The sequence below is a fragment of the Drosophila simulans genome, unplaced genomic scaffold (genome assembly GCF_016746395.2).
Source record: "Drosophila simulans strain w501 unplaced genomic scaffold, Prin_Dsim_3.1 Segkk92_quiver_pilon, whole genome shotgun sequence".
Taxonomy (NCBI): Eukaryota; Metazoa; Arthropoda; class Insecta; order Diptera; family Drosophilidae; genus Drosophila; species Drosophila simulans.
The window spans coordinates 47,501-73,725 of NW_025416887.1; the positions used below are offsets into that span (position 1 = coordinate 47,501).

Below are 26,225 nucleotides of genomic sequence, written 5' to 3' on the forward strand. Positions count from 1 at the left end.
ACTATAATGGCTTTTCTCTATAATACTGAGAGAATGTGGGAATATTTCAGCATTTTTTCCCTTATACATATAATAATTAATCATTTTCATATGTATATTATTTAATTTACTCATATAATTCCCAAAATCATATGAATACATAAGTTTTGAACAATATGAGAGGTCGGCAACCACTGCCTACCTATAGTAGTTTTTGAACCCTCTGTCGTAATTCCGGTCGTTTACACTACTATACCCTCTCACTATAATGGCTTTTCTCTATAATACTGAGAGAATGTGGGAATATTTCAGCATTTTTTCCCTTATACATATAATAATTAATCATTTTCATATGTATATTATTTAATTTACTCATATAATTGCCAAAATCATATGAATACATAAGTTTTGAACAATATGAGAGGTCGGCAACCACTGCCTACCTATAGTAGTTTTTGAACCCTCTGTCGTAATTCCGGTCGTTTACACTACTATACCCTCTCACTATAATGGCTTTTCTCTATAATACTGAGAGAATGTGGGAATATTTCAGCATTTTTTCCCTTATACATATAATAATTAATCATTTTCATATGTATATTATTTAATTTACTCATTTAATTGCCAAAATCATATGAATACATAAGTTTTGAACAATATGAGAGGTCGGCAACGGTCTTTCCTCTATAATACTAAGATAATATGGGAATATTTCAGCATTTTTTCCCTTATACATATAATAATTAATCATTTTCATAAGTATATTATTTAATTTACTCGTATATAATTGCCAAAATCCTATGAACACATAAGAGAATACAATATGAGAGGTCGGCGCAACCATAATATAGTAGTTGATGACGAGGTGTTTGGCAACTTGATACAATTCTTTAAAGTCTTTATATCAAAAATTATATGATAGGGACAATATCATATGCGTCACTAAATTGATGACGAGGTGTTTGGCAACTTGACACAATTCATTAAAATTTATATAATTATATGATAGGACAATATCATATGCGTCACTAAATGATGACGAGGTGTTTGCAACTTGACACAATTCATTAAATTCTTTATATTAATTATATGATAGGGACAATATCATATGCGTCACTAAATTGATGACGAGGTGTTTGGCAACTTGACACAATTCATTAAAGTCTTTATATTAATTATATGATAGGACAATATCATATGCGTCACTAAATTGATGACGAGGTTTGCACTTGAACAATTCTTAAAGTCTTTATATAATTATATGATAGGACAATATCATATGCGTCACTAAATTGATGACGAGTGTTTGGCAACTTGAACAATTCTTAAAGTCTTTATATAATTATATGATAGGACAATATCATATGCGTCACTAAATTGATGACGAGGTGTTTGGCAACTTGACACAATTCATTAAAGTCTTTATAAAAAAAAAAAAAAAAAAAAAAAAAAAAAAAAAAAAAAAAAAAAAAAAAAAAAAAAAAATCTTTATATTAATTATATGATAGGGACAATATCATATGCGTCACTAAATTGATGACGAGGTGTTTGGCAACTTGACACAATTCATTAAAGTCTTTATATTAATTATATGATAGGGACAATATCATATGCGTCACTAAATTGATCGCGATCGAACACTCGACGAGTGCAGACGTGCCTGCGGATCGACAGCAAATTGTTAGCAAATTGTTAGCAAATTGTTCACAGTTGTAAGTCCCGTTACTTGTGCCCAGCCACTTCGCGTCGCGTGATCTTGTCGCGCGTTTTGATTGGCCCAGCCAACGTACCTAACGGTAGTTCGCACTAACACCATCGCACACCCGAGTGTGCGTGTTATCAGCGCAAAAAACCCAGTGCTCGAAGCAGCGGTATAATTGCAAAGCAGCAGCCACGTGCTGCCTGGCTCACCGGCTTACGGTGCCCAGCTTCCCCCCCCCCCCCCCTCCTCACTCCTTATCAACTTTGGAGAAGATGGACTGGCAGGCCCCCCCGCGCACCCACAAGCTTGGAACAACACCACGCAAAAAGGCTCTGAGAACACGCAAGAGCAGCTCCAGCAGCGAGGGAAGCACCTCGCATACAGAGCCGGGCGAGATAAAGCGAAAACCGGCAAAGAAAGCACAGGGAGAGGAGCTGGAAGATAAGCCAAGCACTAGCGCAGCTCTGCGCAAGAAGCTCGCCAACAACGCCTTCGCTTTACTCTCGACCGAAGAAGACGAGTACGACCAAGAGAGCTCTGATGACGAACCCGGACCTAAAGATGATTCCAAGCCCAAGACCCCCGAGAAACCAAAGCCCACCCCGAAGACCATCAAGCCACCTCCGATTTTTATCCCCGATGTGACCAACATCTCGGCACTCGTCAAGATGATCACGACTCTTGTAGGCCCGAAGAACAATTTTACCTACAAGACCGTGAATGGCAACAACGTACGTGTCATGATGCCGGACAAAGAGTCCTATACAGCTCTGCGTCTCCAACTTGTGGCCCAAAACAAGAGGCATCGGACTTTCCAGCCGAAAGATGAACGTGCATACAAGGTTGTCATCAAAGGACTCCACCACTCCACCGATCGTGAGGAAATCATTGAAGACCTTCGCAGACAAGGGCACGCTGTTAGAGATCTGCACAATCCCATTGGCAGAAGAACTAAAGAACCGCTGGGAATATTCTTCGCCAACCTGGAGCCTTCCAGCAACAACAAAGACGTCTACCAAGTCAAGCGGATCTGCAGGTCGGTAGTAACCATTGAACCGCCGCAGAAGTTCAACGACGTGCCTCAATGCTTCAGGTGCCAAGGATTCGGTCATACACAGCGTTACTGCTTCCTGGAATACCGATGTGTAAAGTGTGGAGGCCCTCACGAATCGAGGGCATGTGAGAAGAGGGAGGACGACAAAGCGTGCTGCTTCCACTGCCAGGCGGACCATCCTGCGTCTTTCAAGGGATGCCCTGCATACAAAAGGGCCAAAGCACTCGCTGCTCCGAAAACAAGGCCCGTCGCTAATGCTAACAAGGCGCCGCCCGTGGCATCACCAAACGTCACCTCTGGCAGGAGCTACCGAGACGCCCTCAACGGAGTGCACGCAGCACCGCAGAATCCCACAACCCCAGTCCAAACCCAAACAGAAACCCCACACTCCGGTCAGATAGAAGCGATGTTCGCTCGCATGGAAGGAATGATGGAAAGGATGATGGAGCGCATGTTCACCCAGATGACACAGCTGGTGGCCACCATTCTCAACAGCAAGTCATGCAACTAAAGCTCCACCTAGTCGTCTGGAATGCGAACGGCCTGCAGAACAGCAAGGCCATAGTCGAGCACCATCTGAAGACCCACCAGATCGATATCCTACTCGTAGCCGAAACCCACTTCTCCCCCAGATCCCACTTTAATATCAGCGGATATGACCTCATCCATGCAGACCATCCTTCTGGCAGAGCACGCGGTGGAGCAGCCATCCTCATCAGGAGCGGTATTCAATACCTAGAGCTGCCCGCGTTTCAGCAAGACTGGGCACAATGTCCTGTCATCAGGATTGTCAGCCCGCAAGGAGATTTAGACATTGGAGCGGTCTACTTTCCCCCCAGATACCGCATAACAGCATCTCACCTCAGTGAGTTCTTCGAGCATTTTGGGCCCCGCTTCATAGCAGCTGGAGATTATAACGCCAAACATTCTTGGTGGGGATCGCGCGCCAACAACCCCAAAGGGAAAACTCTGTTTGGGTACCTGCAACGCCACCGACTGGACTGCCACTCCACTGGCGAGCCCACTCACTGGCCAACGAATCCCCTCAAGACTCCAGACCTGCTGGACTTTGCTGTGTCGAAAGGCATAGGGCATGCGAAGATCAGCTGCACAACAAATGCTGATCTCCTGTCAGACCACTGTGCAATAAACGTGCTAATCAACACGCCAGTCCTCAGGAAAACCCCGCTCAGAAGGCTCACTGGAAAATATACCGACGCCGCCAAGTTCGCGTCCTGGATGCTCTCCACCGTCAATCCGAACCCCATCCTCAACACACCCAGGAACATTGATGAAGCTATCGGGAATCTCACCAGGCAGATGCAAAACGCTGCGGAATTCGCAAGCCCACCGCCACCAAAGACTGCGAGAACACCTAGCAGGGACCTCCACCTCTGGTCCCCGGAAATTGCGGCACTCGTGACTGAGAAGAGGCGTCTCAGGAGAGTTTGGTTCTTGACGCGCAATCCAAGAGACAAAACAGCGCTCAATCACGCCACAAAGGAGTTGAAGGACAAGATCTCCAGCCTACGCCAGGACTCCTTCCTCAGATTCCTCGAGGAACTCTCTCCCGGGGACCCAGACCACAATCTGTGGAACGTCACCCGCCACATTAAACGACCAGCCAAAAAGGTTTCCGCAGTGCGCAAAGCAGATGGATCCTGGTGCCGTTCGGATGCTGAAAGAGCAGAAGCTTTCGCCGAACACCTTTACAACGCCTTCTCTCCGTTCGACTGCTGCACTGCCGAAGAACATGCTGAAACAGCCCGGTTTCTCAATAGCCCAAGCTCTCCCGGTCCCCCGTTGGAACCAGTCGACCCTGAGGAAGTTGCGCAGGAGATTGCTCTACTGAAGAACAACAAATCTCCAGGCCTGGATCGTATAGATGCGGCGGCCCTAAAAATGCTCCCATTCCGCTGCACACAAATGCTGGCCAGCATTTACAACAGCTGCTTCCGGCTAGGGTACTTCCCGGAAGAGTGGAAAAGAGCAGAGGTTATTGTCCTCCTCAAGCCTGGTAAGCCTGAAGCCAATCTCGCCTCCTATCGTCCGATTAGTTTGCTGGCAATCCTCTCCAAAATACTCGAAAGAGTATTTTTGCGCAGAGTATTGCCAGTACTGGATGAGGCTGGTTTGATCCCCGATCACCAGTTTGGCTTCAGGCGCTCCCACGGAACACCAGAGCAATGCCACCGGCTAGTCGAACGGATCCTCGAGGCATTCGAGCAAAAGAAATACTGCTGCGCTGTAATGCTCGACGTGAAGCAGGCATTCGACAGAGTTTGGCATCCTGGACTCCTCCATAAACTCAAATCCTACCTCCCAAGCCCCCATTTTACCCTCCTCAAATCCTACACTGAGGGAAGAGCATTCCAAGTCAGATGCGGAAGTGCAATAAGCCTACCCAGACTGATCAGAGCTGGAGTTCCGCAAGGCAGTGTGCTCGGACCAATACTGTACACCCTTTACACCGCAGACCTTCCCATAATCCCCTCCAGGAACCTAACTATAGCGACTTATGCAGATGACACGGCTTTCCTCGCCTCCTCATCCGACCCACGAGAAGCCTCCGAAACAATCCAAAGGCAAATGGACGCGCTACATCCCTGGCTCAGCAGGTGGAACATCGTAGTGAACGCGGAAAAATCTACCCAAACAACATTTGCACTAAGGAGAGGAGACTGCCCACCGGTCACGCTAAACGGAGTCATCATTCCCAACGCACCCGCACCCAAGTACCTAGGACTTACCCTGGACCGCAGGCTCACTTGGCGTCCCCACATCGTCAGCAAACGCATACAGGCCGATGCGCGTCTGAGGCAGATGCATTGGCTTATTGGGAGAGGGTCCAAGCTAAGGCAGAACCACAAAATCCTGGTGTACAAGGCAATTCTCAAGCCCATCTGGACCTACGGGATACAGCTATGGGGCACGGCAAGCCACACGAATCGCCTGCGTATACAGCGGTTCCAGAATAGGTGCTTGAGAATTGCCTGTAATGCGCATCCCTACCACGAGAATGTCGCCATACATAGGGAACTTGGAATCCCACAAGTCGCTGATGAAATCTCCAGGCTCAGCGAGAGATACCTGAAAAGGCTCGAAAACCACCCTAACCACCTCGCCACCAACCTGTTAGACAATAGCCAAACAAGCAGACGTCTCATGAGGAGACACCCTCTCGATCTTCCACAACAATAGACAACACATATAAAACCCGCCACAAATACATGTACAATAGTATCCCTTAAGCTAATGTTCCCCCGCAAAACCATTTAATTATTGTCCACTAGGAAAGATTTTAAAAAAATAAACGCACGCTAAAAAAAAAAAAAAAAAAAAAAAAACTAAATTGATGACGAGTGTTTGGCAACTTGACACAATTCATTAAAGTCTTTATATTATATATAAAATATATATGTCATATGATGAGAGGTGGCAACTGAACAATATCATTATAGCGTCACTAAATTGATGACGAGGTGTTTGGTCATTATGCATTTTGGCAACTTGACACAATTCATTAAAGTCTTTATATTAATTATATGATATGGACAATATCATATGCGTCACTAAATTGATGACGAGGTGTTTGGCAACTTGACACAATTCATTAAAGTCTTTATATTAATTATATGATAGGACAATATCATATGCGTCACTAAATTGATGACGAGGTGTTTGGCAACTTGACACAATTCATTAAAGTCTTTATATTAATTATATGATATGGACAATATCATATGCGTCACTAAATTGATGACGAGGTGTTTGGCAACTTGATACAATTCTTTAAAGTCTTTATATAAAAATTATATGATAGGACAATATCATATGCGTCACTAAATTGATGACGAGGTGTTTGGCAACTTGATACAATTCTTTAAAGTCTTTATATCAAAAATTATATGATAGGGACAATATCATATGCGTCACTAAATTGATGACGAGGTGTTTGGCAACTTGACACAATTCATTAAAATTCTTTATATTAATTATATGATAGGGACAATATCATATGCGTCACTAAATTGATGACGAGGTGTTTGGCAACTTGACACAATTCATTAAAGTCTTTATATTAATTATATGATAGGGACAATATCATATGCGTCACTAAATTGATGACGAGGTGTTTGGCAACTTGATACAATTCTTTAAAGTCTTTATATCAAAAATTATATGATAGGGACAATATCATATGCGTCACTAAATTGATGACGAGGTGTTTGGCTACAGGAAAAAATCATTTATTTATCGAATCATCAAGCAAAGGATAAGCTTCAGTGGATCGCAGTATGGCAGCTGCTCAACCACTTACAACACCTTGCCTGTTACAAAAGTCGTTTACAATTGATTCTAGGCTTTGTCATTGTATTAAATAATGCTTTTATATGTAACTAGCGCGGCATCAGGTGATCGAAGATCCTCCTAATTTACTATGTTACAAATTACATTGGCATCACATCCATTGTCGTTTATAAAATAAATTATAAACTTTAAATGGTTTAGAAGCCATACAATGCAAATTGCCCCTTATTTATCATTGCAGTCCAGCACGGATACGACCTTAGAGGCGTTCAGGCATAATCCAACGGACGTAGCGTCATACCACTGTTCGCTCGAACAAGTATTGTGCCATTGGTCCGTACCTGCGGTTCCTCTCGTACTACGCAGGAATGCTGTCGCAACAACGTTTTGTCATTAGTAGGGTAAAACTAACCTGTCTCACGACGGTCTAAACCCAGCTCACGTTCCCTTGCATGGGTGAACAATCCAACGCTTGGTGAATTTTGCTTCACAATGATAGGAAGAGCCGACATCGAAGGATCAAAAAGCGACGTCGCTATGAACGCTTGGCCGCCACAAGCCAGTTATCCCTATGGTAACTTTTCTGACACCTCTTGTTAAAAACTCTTTAAACCAAAAGGATCGATAGGCCGAGCTTTTGCTGTCCCTGTGTGTACTGAACACCGAGATCAAGTCAGCATTTGCCCTTTTGCTCTATGTGTGGTTTCTGTCCGCACTGAGCTGGCCTTGGGACACCTCCGTTATTATTTGAGAGATGTACCGCCCCAGTCAAACTCCCTACCTGGCAATGTCCTTGAATTGGATCATACCTGAGTAATTGGAGTTATACCAAATTTTCAAATCAAAAATACATAAATGCATCGTTTTATTAAAGAATTTGTTTGCGATTATATAACAAACTCGTGATACTTTGATCAAGAAGCTTGCATCAAAACCCAATACCATAAGATATAATAAATATATCCGTATAATGGCTAGGAAATGATACACGTTCCATTTAATCAAGTAAGTAAGGAAACAATAAGAGTAGTGGTATTTCATTGACGATACCAAACCGAGGTCTAATATCTCCCACTTATTCTACACCTCTTATGTCTCCTTACACTGCCAGATTAGAGTCAAGCTCAAAAGGGTCTTCTTTCCCCGCTAATTATTCCAAGCCCGTTCCCTTGGCTGTGGTTTCGCTAGATAGTAGATAGGGACAGTAGGAATCTCGTTAATCCATTCATGCGCGTCACTAATTAGATGACGAGGCATTTGGCTACCTTAAGAGAGTCATAGTTACTCCCGCCGTTGACCCGCGCTTACTTGAATTTCTTCACTTTGACATTCAGAGCACTGGGCAGAAATCACATTGTGTCAACACCCGCTAGGGCCATCACAATGCTTTGTTTTAATTAGACAGTCGGATTCCCCAAGTCCGTGCCAGTTCTGAATTGATTGTTAATTGATAATCGTTATAATTGATAAGAACTAATTGGTTTAACCCAAATAGTATTCTTAAAAATTTTAGCAAGAAAGTTCCACAATTGGCTACGTAACTAAACTATCCGGGGAACAAGTAACTAACATAAATGCTAGAAACTCTATTTACCCAGAACGAGCACATAAACCATGTTATTGTTTCCCAATCAAGCCCGACTATCTCAATCTTCAGAGCCAATCCTTATCCCGAAGTTACGGATCTAATTTGCCGACTTCCCTTACCTACATTATTCTATCGACTAGAGACTCTTCACCTTGGAGACCAGCTGCGGATATTGGTACGGCCTGTTGAGAAGTTTGCGTGTCCCCACCATAAATTTTCAAGGTCCGAGGAGAAAATATCGACACAACAGTATATGTCATGCTCTTCTAGCCCATCTACCATATCTCTCTGCGAAAGACTTCCATGGTAGTACGGCTATAAAACAGAAAAGAAAACTCTTCCGATATCTCTCGACGGCTTCTTTATGGTCGTTCCTGTTGCCAGGATGAGCACGAGGCCCATATTTAATAACAAACGGATACTCAACAGGTTACGGAATTGGAACCGTATTCCCTTTCGTTCAAAATTATTCAAGTGTATTATATTCGCTTTGTTTATATAGTTAGGCATTTTTGTTTTACTTGAAAATTTTCGGCTTTCGCCTTGAACTTAGGACCGACTAACTCGTGATCAACCACTGTTCACACGAAACCCTTCTCCACTTCAGTCCTCCAAGGTCTCATTCGATTATTTGCTACTACCACCAAGATCTGTACCAATGGCAGCTCCATGCAGGCTTACGCCAAACACTTCTACGCATACCATTGTACCTTCCTACTCACTAAAGTTTCAAAATTTATATCACAAGTAATATAAATCATCTACTTTAGCGGTAATGTATAGGTATACAACTTAAGCGCCATCCATTTTAAGGGCTAGTTGCTTCGGCAGGTGAGTTGTTACACACTCCTTAGCGGATTTCGACTTCCATGATCACCGTCCTGCTGTTTTAAGCAACCAACGCCTTTCATGGTATCTGCATGAGTTGTTAATTTGGGCACCGTAACATTACGTTTGGTTCATCCCACAGCGCCAGTTCTGCTTACCAAAAGTGGCCCACTGGGCACATTATATCATAACCTTGAACTTCATATCAAGAAAGTTAAGGTTCTTACCCATTTAAAGTTTGAGAATAGGTTAAGATCGTTTCGACCCTAAGGCCTCTAATCATTCGCTTTACCAGATAAGATTATTTTATATAATATTAAAATGCACCAGCTATCCTGAGGGAAACTTCGGAAGGAACCAGCTACTAGATGGTTCGATTGGTCTTTCGCCCCTATACTCAATTCTGACAATCGATTTGCACGTCAGAACTGTTTCGGTCTTCCATCAGGGTTTCCCCTGACTTCAACCTGATCAAGTATAGTTCACCATCTTTCGGGTCACAGCATATATGCTCAAGGTACGTTCCAGTTAGAGGCATAAATAATATAAATATACATTATACATAACTATATAGAACGCCCCGGGATTGTGTTAATTAGCTATAAATAGCTAAAAAACTAATCCCATTATTAGTCAAGTTAATTACGCTATTAGGTTTACATCCCAATAACTTGCACATATGTTAGACTCCTTGGTCCGTGTTTCAAGACGGGTCCCGAAGGTATCCTGAATCTTTCGCATTGTTAATCATACAAGAGCATATAATAAACACAAAAATCAATGATAATTATGCCATTATATAATTCCGAAAAATTAACGCTCTGTAATAATATAAATCTATCAGCACTTTATCAAATTAATAACATTTATTCTGTGTTAAAATGCAAGCAATTTAATTGGAATAAACTATAAGTTATATTTTATGATAAATTTGGGATATGCTAATAGATTACAATGTCCTTATATGGAAAAAATGCACATTATTCTTAATAATATTATTTAAATATTACAATTTTAATGATGAATTTTCCATAACGGATATTCAGGTTCATCGGGCTTAACCTCTAAGCAGTTTCACGTACTGTTTAACTCTCTATTCAGAGTTCTTTTCAACTTTCCCTCACGGTACTTGTTTACTATCGGTCTCATGGTTATATTTAGTTTTAGATGGAGTTTACCACCCACTTAGTGCTGCACTATCAAGCAACACGACTCTTTGGAAACATCATCTAGTAATCATTAACGTTATACGGGCCTGGCACCCTCTATGGGTAAATGGCCTCATTTAAGAAGGACTTAAATCATTAATTTCTCATACTAGAATATTGACGCTCCATACACTGCATCTCACATTTGCCATATAGACAAAGTGACTTAGTGCTGAACTGTTTTCTTTTCGCTCGCCGCTACTAAGAAAATCCTTGTTAGTTTCTTTTCCTCCCCTAATTAATATGCTTAAATTCAGGGGGTAGTCCCATATGAGTTGAGGTTGTATATATAACTATATTTTGCCATAAATTCTTTATATATAAATGATAAAACAATCAATTAAATTCGTTATAAATAGTTCCAATAGTTCTTGTAAGCAAAGTTATTTTTTATCCATTTAACGAACCAACGAAGAATAATAACATAACCAAGTTTTTTTTTTTTCGAATCATTAATAAGAGACAATTCTAGATGAAAAATATTTCAATTTTTTATGCTAGACATTTCTCAGTATTATTTGATTGAAAAAGAAAATATTTCTCTTCGTTTTTCACATTCAAATGTGAGATAATGTTTTTCATTTCTTTTTTAATATTATGAATAAAATCATTATTTAATCCAATAATATACCATATGCTTATAAAAAATTTATAAACAACTTAATTAGCATAGTCTTACAACCCTCAACCATATGTAGTCCAAGCAGCACTATAAAATTAATTAAAGTACATAACAGCATGGACTGCGATATGCGTTCAAAATGTCGATGTTCATGTGTCCTGCAGTTCACACGATGACGCACAGTTTGCTGCGTTCTTCATCGACCCATGAGCCGAGTGATCCACCGCTTAGAGTTTTATAATTCATTTTTATATAATGTCAATATTGTTTTTATTGAAAGAAATTAAAAATACACCATTTTACTGGCATATATCAATTCCTTCAATAAATTTATTTTTATACCTAAAATAAATGTTGCGAAATGTCTTAGTTTCATATAAGCATTATGTATCATAATAATCTGGTTATGGTTTGCTATTTTGGGTGACACATACTGCAAAATTTATATAAAACATTAACCTGATGGATGACAGGTACAAACATTGTATATTTTAGGTTGTTGCATTAGCCAACGTATGCTCATAACATAGATGAACAATACATATTCGCAACGCGTGTATATTATGGTCCATATACACACAAACTTATTTCGATTACCACATTCAAAATTATTTTAATTTTAATTCGACTTCCACTTTCGAATTTAGTTTAGTTTCTTCGATTTCCATTTTCGAGAATTTGTTTTTATAGGAAACGCCGTTGTTGTAGTAAGTACTGCCACAAATACGCACAACAACATTAATAATGTTAAAGTCTTTTTATGAGGTTGCCAAGCCCCACATATAAATAAAATAAAAGCCATCTACATTTTATTTTCACTTTAACTTTTGATTCCGTAGAATCATTTTGTAATATTTTTATTTTGGTAAATTGTATTTATTTGTATTATAACAAATGTTTATTAACGGTAAGGATATTATACAATAATGATCCTTCCGCAGGTTCACCTACGGAAACCTTGTTACGACTTTTACTTCCTCTAAATAATCAAGTTCGGTCAACTTTTGCGAAACAACCGTAACACGCAAGGCGTCACAGTGATCACGTCCGGAGACCTCACTAAATAATTCAATCGGTAGTAGCGACGGGCGGTGTGTACAAAGGGCAGGGACGTAATCAATGCGAGTTAATGACTCACACTTACTGGGAATTCCAAGTTCATGTGAACAGTTTCAGTTCACAATCCCAAGCATGAAAGTGGTTCAGCGGTTTACCCGGACCTCTCGGTCTAGGAAATACACGTTGATACTTTCATTGTAGCGCGCGTGCAGCCCAGGACATCTAAGGGCATCACAGACCTGTTATTGCTCAATCTCATTATTGCTAGACGCAATTTGTCCATTTAAGAAGCTAGTGTCCTTATAATGGGACAAACCAACAGGTACGGCTCCACTTACATAAACACATTCAAACACAATAAACATTTTACTGCCACCATGAATGAAGGCTACATAAGCTTCAGCACCATAATCCTGAAGATATCTATTTAATATATTTGAGTCTCGTTCGTTATCGGAATTAACCAGACAAATCACTCCACGAACTAAGAACGGCCATGCACCACCACCCATAGATTCGAGAAAGAGCTATCAATCTGTCTTACACACTTATGTTCGGACCTGGTAAGTTTTCCCGTGTTGAGTCAAATTAAGCCGCAGGCTCCACTCCTGGTGGTGCCCTTCCGTCAATTCCTTTAAGTTTCAGCTTTGCAACCATACTTCCCCCGGAGCCCAAAAGCTTTGGTTTCCCGGGAAGCGACTGAGAGAGCCATAAAAGTAGCTACACCCAATTGCTAGCTGGCATCGTTTATGGTTAGAACTAGGGCGGTATCTGATCGCCTTCGAACCTCTAACTTTCGTTCTTGATTAATGAAAACATCTTTGGCAAATGCTTTCGCTTAAGTTAGTCTTACGACGGTCCAAGAATTTCACCTCTCGCGTCGTAATACTAATGCCCCCAAACTGCTTCTATTAATCATTACCTCTTGATCTGAAAACCAATGAAAGCAGAACAGAGGTCTTATTTCATTATCCCATGCACAGAATATTCAGGCATTTGAAGCCTGCTTTAAGCACTCTAATTTGTTCAAAGTAATAGTACCGGCCCACAATAACACTCGTTTAAGAGCACTAGTGCAGGTTTTTAAATAGGAGGAACATATGAAAAAATACAAGTATTTAATCACATATAAGAACTCCACCGGTAATACGCTTACATACATAAAGGTATAGTACTAACCACAATTGTAAGTTGTACTACCCGTATGAAGCACAAGTTCAACTACGAACGTTTTAACCGCAACAACTTTAATATACGCTATTGGAGCTGGAATTACCGCGGCTGCTGGCACCAGACTTGCCCTCCAATTGGTCCTTGTTAAAGGATTTAAAGTGTACTCATTCCAATTACAGGGCCTCGGATATGAGTCCTGTATTGTTATTTTTCGTCACTACCTCCCCGAGCTGGGAGTGGGTAATTTACGCGCCTGCTGCCTTCCTTAGATGTGGTAGCCGTTTCTCAGGCTCCCTCTCCGGAATCGAACCCTGATTCCCCGTTACCCGTTGCAACCATGGTAGTCCTAGATACTACCATCAAAAGTTGATAGGGCAGACATTTGAAAGATCTGTCGTCGGTACAAGACCATACGATCTGCATGTTATCTAGAGTTCAACCAATATAACGATCTTGCGATCGCTTGGTTTTAGCCTAATAAAAGCACATGTCCCATAAGGTTCATGTTTTAATTGCATGTATTAGCTCTAGAATTACCACAGTTATCCAAGTAACTGTTAACGATCTAAGGAACCATAACTGATATAATGAGCCTTTTGCGGTTTCACTTTTAATTCGTGTGTACTTAGACATGCATGGCTTAATCTTTGAGACAAGCATATAACTACTGGCAGGATCAACCAGAATAATGTTTTTCCTTCATATTCCATTCATATTTTTTGAATCGAAATAAGCAATATAATAGATATATGGATTTTTCACTTTATATAATTCCATGATTTTTATTATATTGAATAAAATTCAATATTTCGCCTTTGGGTAAAATTTTAAATATATATTTATAAGTAAAATATCCATTCGATTACGGCCATTTTTATATAGCATTCGTAATCCATAATTTCATTTTTAATTTATACTTGTTTTACCAATATAACAAGAATTTCATATAATTATTGTAATATATATGTTTCTATAATTATATCTTTTTATATATACATATTTCATTATAAAATATCATTTTATTTCCAACATACATAATTATTGTATCCACACATGTACAATTTTTGTTTAACCAATATAAATATTAAGTTAAATCATTTGCATTTTGAAGATAAATTTAAAATTTATCTCTTTTCATATATCTCTCTGGTAATATATAACATAAAACCAAGCGCATATGATAATATTTCCACATTTAATATATAATTTTATATTTCTTTCATAAGAATCCATATTTGTATTATACCGTAACGATATAATAATCCAACTATACGGCAGGTAATAAATAAATATTTGCCTGCCTCCAAAAATTAACGATAATATATGGAAACGATTTGTTATTCTATATATAATAGAAACTTGACTTTTGTTTCAACGATATTATCTAAAAAGCGTATATTCCTATTATCCGCGGAGCCAAGTCCCGTGTTCTATAGAACTGAGAAACAAATTTGTACGGATAATAATATACTTTATTGTATGTAACCAATATAAACATAATCCGAAATAAATATTTCGAATAATGCGGGAGGTCGGCAACCACTGCCTACCTATAGTAGTTTTTGAACCCGCTGTCGTCAAAGCGGGTATTTTCAATTCCGTTTGCCACCCAACATACGGGCTATTCTCTTATATATTAAGAGATTATATGAACATTTCATTTTTTTTTCCATTATTCATATATAATATGATTATTTTTTTCTTTATACATATAATACATATTAATTTTCATATGTTTATTATTTAATTTACTCATATTATTGCCAAAATCATATGAATACATAAGTTTTGAACAATATGAGAGGTCGGCAACCACTGCCTACCTATAGTAGTTTTTGAACCCTCTGTCGTAATTCCGGTCGTTTACACTACTATACCCTCTCCCTATAATGGCTTTTCTCTATAATACTAAGAGAATGTGGGAATATTTCAGCATTTTTTCCCTATACATATAATAATTAATCATTTTCATATGTATATTATTTAATTTACTCATATAATTCCCAAAATCATATGAATTCATAAGTTTTGAACAATATGAGAGGTCGGCAACCACTGCCTACCTATAGTAGTTTTTGAACCCTCTGTCGTAATTCCGGTCGTTTACACTACTATACCCTCTCACTATAATGGCTTTTCTCTATAATACTGAGAGAATGTGGGAATATTTCAGCATTTTTTCCTTATACATATAATAATTAATCATTTTCATATGTATATTATTTAATTTACTCATATAATTCCCAAAATCATATGAATACATAAGTTTTGAACAATATGAGAGGTCGGCAACCACTGCCTACCTATAGTAGTTTTTGAACCCTCTGTCGTAATTCCGGTCGTTTACACTACTATACCCTCTCACTATAATGGCTTTTCTCTATAATACTGAGAGAATGTGGGAATATTTCAGCATTTTTTCCCTTATACATATAATAATTAATCATTTTCATATGTATATTATTTAATTTACTCATATAATTGCCAAAATCATATGAATACATAAGTTTTGAACAATATGAGAGGTCGGCAACCACTGCCTACCTATAGTAGTTTTTGAACCCTCTGTCGTAATTCCGGTCGTTTACACTACTATACCCTCTCACTATAATGGCTTTTCTCTATAATACTGAGAGAATGTGGGAATATTTCAGCATTTTTTCCCTTATACATAATAATTAATCATTTTCATATGTATATTATTTAATTTATCATTAATTGCAAAATCATATGAATACATAAGTTTGAACAATATGAAGTCGAACCTACATATAATAAGCATAATATAATATTTCAGCATTATATTTTCATCATATAATTAATACATATAATCAATTATATACATATAATAATTTATATTTTTTCATATTATATTATTTAATTTACTCATATAATTGCCAAAATCATATGAATACATAAGTTTTAAACAATATGAGAGGTCGGCAACCACTGCCTACCTATAGTAGTTTTTGAACCTCTGTCGTAATTCCGGTCGTTTACACTACTATACCCTCTCACTATAATGGCTTTTCTCTATAATACTGAGAGAATGTGGGAATATTTCAGCATTTTTTCCCTTATACATATAATAATTAATCATTTTCATATGTATATTATTTAATTTACTCATTTAATTGCCAAAATCATATGAATACATAAGTTTTGAACAATATGAGAGGTCGGCAACGGTCTTTCCTCTATAATACTAAGATAATATGGGAATATTTCAGCATTTTTTCCCTTATACATATAAAATTAATCATTTTCATAAGTATATTATTTAATTTACTCGTATATAATTGCCAAAATCCTATGAACACATAAGAGAATACAATATGAGAGGTCGGCGCAACCATAATATAGTAGTTGATGACGAGGTGTTTGGCAACTTGATACAATTCTTTAAAGTCTTTATATCAAAAATTATATGATAGGGACAATATCATATGCGTCACTAAATTGATGACGAGGTGTTTGGCAACTTGACACAATTCATTAAAAGTTTTTATATTAATTATATGATAGGGACAATATCATATGCGTCACTAAATTGATGACGAGGTGTTTGGCAACTTGACACAATTCATTAAATCTTTATATTAATTATATGATAGGGACAATATCATATGCGTCACTAAATTGATGACGAGGTGTTTGGCAACTTGACACAATTCATTAAAGTCTTTATATTAATTATATGATAGGGACAATATCATATGCGTCACTAAATTGATGACGAGGTGTTTGGCAACTTGACACAATTCATTAAAGTCTTTATATTAATTATATGATAGGGACAATATCATATGCGTCACTAAATTGATGACGAGGTGTTTGGCAACTTGACACAATTCATTAAAGTCTTTTATATATCAATAAATTATATTGATGATGGCGAACAATTATCATATCATATGCGTCACTAAATTGATGACGAGGTGTTTGGCAACTTGACACAATTCATTAAAGTCTTTATATTAATTATATGATATGGACAATATCATATGCGTCACTAAATTGATGACGAGGTGTTTGGCAACTTGACACAATTCATTAAAGTCTTTATATTAATTATATGATAGGGACAATATCATATGGTCACTAAATTGATGACGAGGTGTTTGGCAACTTGACACAATTCATTAAAGTCTTTATATTAATTATATGATATGGACAATATCATATGCGTCACTAAATTGATGACGAGGTGTTTGGCAACTTGATACAATTCTTTAAAGTCTTTATATCAAAAATTATATGATAGGGACAATATCATATGCGTCACTAAATTGATGACGAGGTGTTTGGCAACTTGACACAATTCATTAAAGTCTTTATATTAATTATATGATAGGGACAATATCATATGTGTCACTAAATTGATGACAAGGTGTTTGGCAACTTGACACAATTCATTAAAGTCTTTATATTAATTATATGATATGGACAATATCATATGCGTCACTAAATTGATGACGAGGTGTTTGGCAACTTGATACAATTCTTTAAAGTCTTTATATCAAAAATTATATGATAGGGACAATATCATATGCGTCACTAAATTGATGACGAGGTGTTTGGCAACTTGACACAATTCATTAAAGTCTTTATATTAATTATATGATATGGACAATATCATATGCGTCACTAAATTGATGACGAGGTGTTTGGCAACTTGATACAATTCTTTAAAGTCTTTATATCAAAAATTATATGATAGGGACAATATCATATGCGTCACTAAATTGATGACGAGGTGTTTGGCAACTTGACACAATTCATTAAAATTCTTTATATTAATTATATGATAGGGACAATATCATATGCGTCACTAAATTGATGACGAGGTGTTTGGCAACTTGATACAATTCTTTAAAGTCTTTATATCAAAAATTATATGATAGGGACAATATCATATGCGTCACTAAATTGATGACGAGGTGTTTGGCAACTTGACACAATTCATTAAAGTCTTTATATTAATTATATGATAGGGACAATATCATATGCGTCACTAAATTGATGACGAGGTGTTTGGCAACTTGATACAATTCTTTAAAGTCTTTATATCAAAAATTATATGATAGGGACAATATCATATGCGTCACTAAATTGATGACGAGGTGTTTGGCTACAGGAAAAAATCATTTATTTATCGAATCATCAAGCAAAGGATAAGCTTCAGTGGATCGCAGTATGGCAGCTGCTCAACCACTTACAACACCTTGCCTGTTACAAAAGTCGTTTACAATTGATTCTAGGCTTTGTCATTGTATTAAATAATGCTTTTATATGTAACTAGCGCGGCATCAGGTGATCGAAGATCCTCCTAATTTACTATGTTACAAATTACATTGGCATCACATCCATTGTCGTTTATAAAATAAATTATAAACTTTAAATGGTTTAGAAGCCATACAATGCAAATTGCCCCTTATTTATCATTGCAGTCCAGCACGGATACGACCTTAGAGGCGTTCAGGCATAATCCAACGGACGTAGCGTCATACCACTGTTCGCTCGAACAAGTATTGTGCCATTGGTCCGTACCTGCGGTTCCTCTCGTACTACGCAGGAATGCTGTCGCAACAACGTTTTGTCATTAGTAGGGTAAAACTAACCTGTCTCACGACGGTCTAAACCCAGCTCACGTTCCCTTGCATGGGTGAACAATCCAACGCTTGGTGAATTTTGCTTCACAATGATAGGAAGAGCCGACATCGAAGGATCAAAAAGCGACGTCGCTATGAACGCTTGGCCGCCACAAGCCAGTTATCCCTATGGTAACTTTTCTGACACCTCTTGTTAAAAACTCTTTAAACCAAAAGGATCGATAGGCCGAGCTTTTGCTGTCCCTGTGTGTACTGAACACCGAGATCAAGTCAGCATTTGCCCTTTTGCTCTATGTGTGGTTTCTGTCCGCACTGAGCTGGCCTTGGGACACCTCCGTTATTATTTGAGAGATGTACCGCCCCAGTCAAACTCCCTACCTGGCAATGTCCTTGAATTGGATCATACCTGAGTAATTGGAGTTATACCAAATTTTCAAATCAAAAATACATAAATGCATCGTTTTATTAAAGAATTTGTTTGCGATTATATAACAAACTCGTGATACTTTGATCAAGAAGCTTGCATCAAAACCCAATACCATAAGATATAATAAATATATCCGTATAATGGCTAGGAAATGATACACGTTCCATTTAATCAAGTAAGTAAGGAAACAATAAGAGTAGTGGTATTTCATTGACGATACCAAACCGAGGTCTAATATCTCCCACTTATTCTACACCTCTTATGTCTCCTTACACTGCCAGATTAGAGTCAAGCTCAAAAGGGTCTTCTTTCCCCGCTAATTATTCCAAGCCCGTTCCCTTGGCTGTGGTTTCGCTAGATAGTAGATAGGGACAGTAGGAATCTCGTTAATCCATTCATGCGCGTCACTAATTAGATGACGAGGCATTTGGCTACCTTAAGAGAGTCATAGTTACTCCCGCCGTTGACCCGCGCTTACTTGAATTTCTTCACTTTGACATTCAGAGCACTGGGCAGAAATCACATTGTGTCAACACCCGCTAGGGCCATCACAATGCTTTGTTTTAATTAGACAGTCGGATTCCCCAAGTCCGTGCCAGTTCTGAATTGATTGTTAATTGATAATCGTTATAATTGATAAGAACTAATTGGTTTAACCCAAATAGTATTCTTAAAAATTTTAGCAAGAAAGTTCCACAATTGGCTACGTAACTAAACTATCCGGGGAACAAGTAACTAACATAAATGCTAGAAACTCTATTTACCCAGAACGAGCACATAAACCATGTTATTGTTTCCCAATCAAGCCCGACTATCTCAATCTTCAGAGCCAATCCTTATCCCGAAGTTACGGATCTAATTTGCCGACTTCCCTTACCTACATTATTCTATCGACTAGAGACTCTTCACCTTGGAGACCAGCTGCGGATATTGGTACGGCCTGTTGAGAAGTTTGCGTGTCCCCACCATAAATTTTCAAGGTCCGAGGAGAAAATATCGACACAACAGTATATGTCATGCTCTTCTAGCCCATCTACCATATCTCTCTGCGAAAGACTTCCATGGTAGTACGGCTATAAAACAGAAAAGAAAACTCTTCCGATATCTCTCGACGGCTTCTTTATGGTCGTTCCTGTTGCCAGGATGAGCACGAGGCCCATATTTAATAACAAACGGATACTCAACAGGTTACGGAATTGGAACCGTATTCCCTTTCGTTCAAAATTATTCAAGTGTATTATATTCGCTTTGTTTATATAGTTAGGCATTTTTGTTTTACTTGAAAATTTTCGGCTTTCGCCTTGAACTTAGGACCGACTAACTCGTGATCAACCACTGTTCACACGAAACCCTTCTCCACTTCAGTCCTCCAAGGTCTCATTCGATTATTTGCTACTACCACCAAGATCTGTACCAATGGCAGCTCCATGCAGGCTTACGCCAAACACTTCTACGCATACCATTGTACCTTCCTACTCACTAAAGTTTCAAAATTTATATCACAAGTAATATAAATCATCTACTTTAGCGGTAATGTATAGGTATACAACTTAAGCGCCATCCATTTTAAGGGCTAGTTGCTTCGGCAGGTGAGTTGTTACACACTCCTTAGCGGATTTCGACTTCCATGATCACCGTCCTGCTGTTTTAAGCAACCAACGCCTTTCATGGTATCTGCATGAGTTGTTAATTTGGGCACCGTAACATTACGTTTGGTTCATCCCACAGCGCCAGTTCTGCTTACCAAAAGTGGCCCACTGGGCACATTATATCATAACCTTGAACTTCATATCAAGAAAGTTAAGGTTCTTACCCATTTAAAGTTTGAGAATAGGTTAAGATCGTTTCGACCCTAAGGCCTCTAATCATTCGCTTTACCAGATAAGATTATTTTATATAATATTAAAATGCACCAGCTATCCTGAGGGAAACTTCGGAAGGAACCAGCTACTAGATGGTTCGATTGGTCTTTCGCCCCTATACTCAATTCTGACAATCGATTTGCACGTCAGAACTGTTTCGGTCTTCCATCAGGGTTTCCCCTGACTTCAACCTGATCAAGTATAGTTCACCATCTTTCGGGTCACAGCATATATGCTCAAGGTACGTTCCAGTTAGAGGCATAAATAATATAAATATACATTATACATAACTATATAGAACGCCCCGGGATTGTGTTAATTAGCTATAAATAGCTAAAAAACTAATCCCATTATTAGTCAAGTTAATTACGCTATTAGGTTTACATCCCAATAACTTGCACATATGTTAGACTCCTTGGTCCGTGTTTCAAGACGGGTCCCGAAGGTATCCTGAATCTTTCGCATTGTTAATCATACAAGAGCATATAATAAACACAAAAATCAATGATAATTATGCCATTATATAATTCCGAAAAATTAACGCTCTGTAATAATATAAATCTATCAGCACTTTATCAAATTAATAACATTTATTCTGTGTTAAAATGCAAGCAATTTAATTGGAATAAACTATAAGTTATATTTTATGATAAATTTGGGATATGCTAATAGATTACAATGTCCTTATATGGAAAAAATGCACATTATTCTTAATAATATTATTTAAATATTACAATTTTAATGATGAATTTTCCATAACGGATATTCAGGTTCATCGGGCTTAACCTCTAAGCAGTTTCACGTACTGTTTAACTCTCTATTCAGAGTTCTTTTCAACTTTCCCTCACGGTACTTGTTTACTATCGGTCTCATGGTTATATTTAGTTTTAGATGGAGTTTACCACCCACTTAGTGCTGCACTATCAAGCAACACGACTCTTTGGAAACATCATCTAGTAATCATTAACGTTATACGGGCCTGGCACCCTCTATGGGTAAATGGCCTCATTTAAGAAGGACTTAAATCATTAATTTCTCATACTAGAATATTGACGCTCCATACACTGCATCTCACATTTGCCATATAGACAAAGTGACTTAGTGCTGAACTGTTTTCTTTTCGCTCGCCGCTACTAAGAAAATCCTTGTTAGTTTCTTTTCCTCCCCTAATTAATATGCTTAAATTCAGGGGGTAGTCCCATATGAGTTGAGGTTGTATATATAACTATATTTTGCCATAAATTCTTTATATATAAATGATAAAACAATCAATTAAATTCGTTATAAATAGTTCCAATAGTTCTTGTAAGCAAAGTTATTTTTTATCCATTTAACGAACCAACGAAGAATAATAACATAACCAAGTTTTTTTTTTTCGAATCATTAATAAGAGACAATTCTAGATGAAAAATATTTCAATTTTTTATGCTAGACATTTCTCAGTATTATTTGATTGAAAAAGAAAATATTTCTCTTCGTTTTTCACATTCAAATGTGAGATAATGTTTTTCATTTCTTTTTTAATATTATGAATAAAATCATTATTTAATCCAATAATATACCATATGCTTATAAAAAATTTATAAACAACTTAATTAGCATAGTCTTACAACCCTCAACCATATGTAGTCCAAGCAGCACTATAAAATTAATTAAAGTACATAACAGCATGGACTGCGATATGCGTTCAAAATGTCGATGTTCATGTGTCCTGCAGTTCACACGATGACGCACAGTTTGCTGCGTTCTTCATCGACCCATGAGCCGAGTGATCCACCGCTTAGAGTTTTATAATTCATTTTTATATAATGTCAATATTGTTTTTATTGAAAGAAATTAAAAATACACCATTTTACTGGCATATATCAATTCCTTCAATAAATTTATTTTTATACCTAAAATAAATGTTGCGAAATGTCTTAGTTTCATATAAGCATTATGTATCATAATAATCTGGTTATGGTTTGCTATTTTGGGTGACACATACTGCAAAATTTATATAAAACATTAACCTGATGGATGACAGGTACAAACATTGTATATTTTAGGTTGTTGCATTAGCCAACGTATGCTCATAACATAGATGAACAATACATATTCGCAACGCGTGTATATTATGGTCCATATACACACAAACTTATTTCGATTACCACATTCAAAATTATTTTAATTTTAATTCGACTTCCACTTTCGAATTTAGTTTAGTTTCTTCGATTTCCATTTTCGAGAATTTGTTTTTATAGGAAACGCCGTTGTTGTAGTAAGTACTGCCACAAATACGCACAACAACATTAATAATGTTAAAGTCTTTTTATGAGGTTGCCAAGCCCCACATATAAATAAAATAAAAGCCATCTACATTTTATTTTCACTTTAACTTTTGATTCCGTAGAATCATTTTGTAATATTTTTATTTTGGTAAATTGTATTTATTTGTATTATAACAAATGTTTATTAACGGTAAGGATATTATACAATAATGATCCTTCCGCAGGTTCACCTACGGAAACCTTGTTACGACTTTTACTTCCTCTAAATAATCAAGTTCGGTCAACTTTTGCGAAACAACCGTAACACGCAAGGCGTCACAGTGATCACGTCCGGAGACCTCACTAAATAATTCAATCGGTAGTAGCGACGGGCGGTGTGTACAAAGGGCAGGGACGTAATCAATGCGAGTTAATGACTCACACTTACTGGGAATTCCAAGTTCATGTGAACAGTTTCAGTTCACAATCCCAAGCATGAAAGTGGTTCAGCGGTTTACCCGGACCTCTCGGTCTAGGAAATACACGTTGATACTTTCATTGTAGCGCGCGTGCAGCCCAGGACATCTAAGGGCATCACAGACCTGTTATTGCTCAATCTCATTATTGCTAGACGCAATTTGTCCATTTAAGAAGCTAGTGTCCTTATAATGGGACAAACCAACAGGTACGGCTCCACTTACATAAACACATTCAAACACAATAAACATTTTACTGCCACCATGAATGAAGGCTACATAAGCTTCAGCACCATAATCCTGAAGATATCTATTTAATATATTTGAGTCTCGTTCGTTATCGGAATTAACCAGACAAATCACTCCACGAACTAAGAACGGCCATGCACCACCACCCATAGATTCGAGAAAGAGCTATCAATCTGTCTTACACACTTATGTTCGGACCTGGTAAGTTTTCCCGTGTTGAGTCAAATTAAGCCGCAGGCTCCACTCCTGGTGGTGCCCTTCCGTCAATTCCTTTAAGTTTCAGCTTTGCAACCATACTTCCCCCGGAGCCCAAAAGCTTTGGTTTCCCGGGAAGCGACTGAGAGAGCCATAAAAGTAGCTACACCCAATTGCTAGCTGGCATCGTTTATGGTTAGAACTAGGGCGGTATCTGATCGCCTTCGAACCTCTAACTTTCGTTCTTGATTAATGAAAACATCTTTGGCAAATGCTTTCGCTTAAGTTAGTCTTACGACGGTCCAAGAATTTCACCTCTCGCGTCGTAATACTAATGCCCCCAAACTGCTTCTATTAATCATTACCTCTTGATCTGAAAACCAATGAAAGCAGAACAGAGGTCTTATTTCATTATCCCATGCACAGAATATTCAGGCATTTGAAGCCTGCTTTAAGCACTCTAATTTGTTCAAAGTAATAGTACCGGCCCACAATAACACTCGTTTAAGAGCACTAGTGCAGGTTTTTAAATAGGAGGAACATATGAAAAAATACAAGTATTTAATCACATATAAGAACTCCACCGGTAATACGCTTACATACATAAAGGTATAGTACTAACCACAATTGTAAGTTGTACTACCCGTATGAAGCACAAGTTCAACTACGAACGTTTTAACCGCAACAACTTTAATATACGCTATTGGAGCTGGAATTACCGCGGCTGCTGGCACCAGACTTGCCCTCCAATTGGTCCTTGTTAAAGGATTTAAAGTGTACTCATTCCAATTACAGGGCCTCGGATATGAGTCCTGTATTGTTATTTTTCGTCACTACCTCCCCGAGCTGGGAGTGGGTAATTTACGCGCCTGCTGCCTTCCTTAGATGTGGTAGCCGTTTCTCAGGCTCCCTCTCCGGAATCGAACCCTGATTCCCCGTTACCCGTTGCAACCATGGTAGTCCTAGATACTACCATCAAAAGTTGATAGGGCAGACATTTGAAAGATCTGTCGTCGGTACAAGACCATACGATCTGCATGTTATCTAGAGTTCAACCAATATAACGATCTTGCGATCGCTTGGTTTTAGCCTAATAAAAGCACATGTCCCATAAGGTTCATGTTTTAATTGCATGTATTAGCTCTAGAATTACCACAGTTATCCAAGTAACTGTTAACGATCTAAGGAACCATAACTGATATAATGAGCCTTTTGCGGTTTCACTTTTAATTCGTGTGTACTTAGACATGCATGGCTTAATCTTTGAGACAAGCATATAACTACTGGCAGGATCAACCAGAATAATGTTTTTCCTTCATATTCCATTCATATTTTTTGAATCGAAATAAGCAATATAATAGATATATAGATTTTTCACTTTATATTATTCCATGATTTTTATTATATTGAATAAAAATCAATATTTCGCCTTTGGGTAAAATTTTAAATATATATTTATAAGTAAAATATCCATTCGATTACGGCCATTTTTATATAGCATTCGTAATCCATAATTTCATTTTTAATTCATACTTGTTTTACCAATATAACAAGAATTTCATATAATTATTGTAATATATATGTTTCTATAATTTTATCTTTTATATATACATATTTCATTATAAAATATC

General features: G+C 37.8%; 6 non-coding genes across 6 annotated transcripts; all 6 read right to left on the reverse strand.

Moving 5' to 3' along the window:
• Nucleotides 1-6,992: 6,992 nt before the first annotated feature.
• Nucleotides 6,993-10,954, reverse strand: LOC120285696. The gene has a single exon (XR_005544918.1). It is a non-coding gene; the product is annotated as a large subunit ribosomal RNA (ribosomal RNA).
• A 394-nt stretch (nucleotides 10,955-11,348) lies between these two features.
• On the reverse strand, nucleotides 11,349-11,527 carry LOC120285702. Its single transcript, XR_005544922.1, has one exon. It is a non-coding gene; the product is annotated as a 5.8S ribosomal RNA (ribosomal RNA).
• A 689-nt stretch (nucleotides 11,528-12,216) lies between these two features.
• LOC120285693 lies at nucleotides 12,217-14,211 on the reverse strand. The gene has a single exon (XR_005544915.1). It is a non-coding gene; the product is annotated as a small subunit ribosomal RNA (ribosomal RNA).
• A 4,468-nt stretch (nucleotides 14,212-18,679) lies between these two features.
• Nucleotides 18,680-22,641, reverse strand: LOC120285697. Its single transcript, XR_005544919.1, has one exon. It is a non-coding gene; the product is annotated as a large subunit ribosomal RNA (ribosomal RNA).
• A 393-nt stretch (nucleotides 22,642-23,034) lies between these two features.
• LOC120285703 lies at nucleotides 23,035-23,213 on the reverse strand. The gene has a single exon (XR_005544923.1). It is a non-coding gene; the product is annotated as a 5.8S ribosomal RNA (ribosomal RNA).
• Nucleotides 23,214-23,902: 689 nt separating this feature from the next.
• Nucleotides 23,903-25,897, reverse strand: LOC120285694. Its single transcript, XR_005544916.1, has one exon. It is a non-coding gene; the product is annotated as a small subunit ribosomal RNA (ribosomal RNA).
• Between the last annotated feature and the right edge of the window lie 328 nt (nucleotides 25,898-26,225).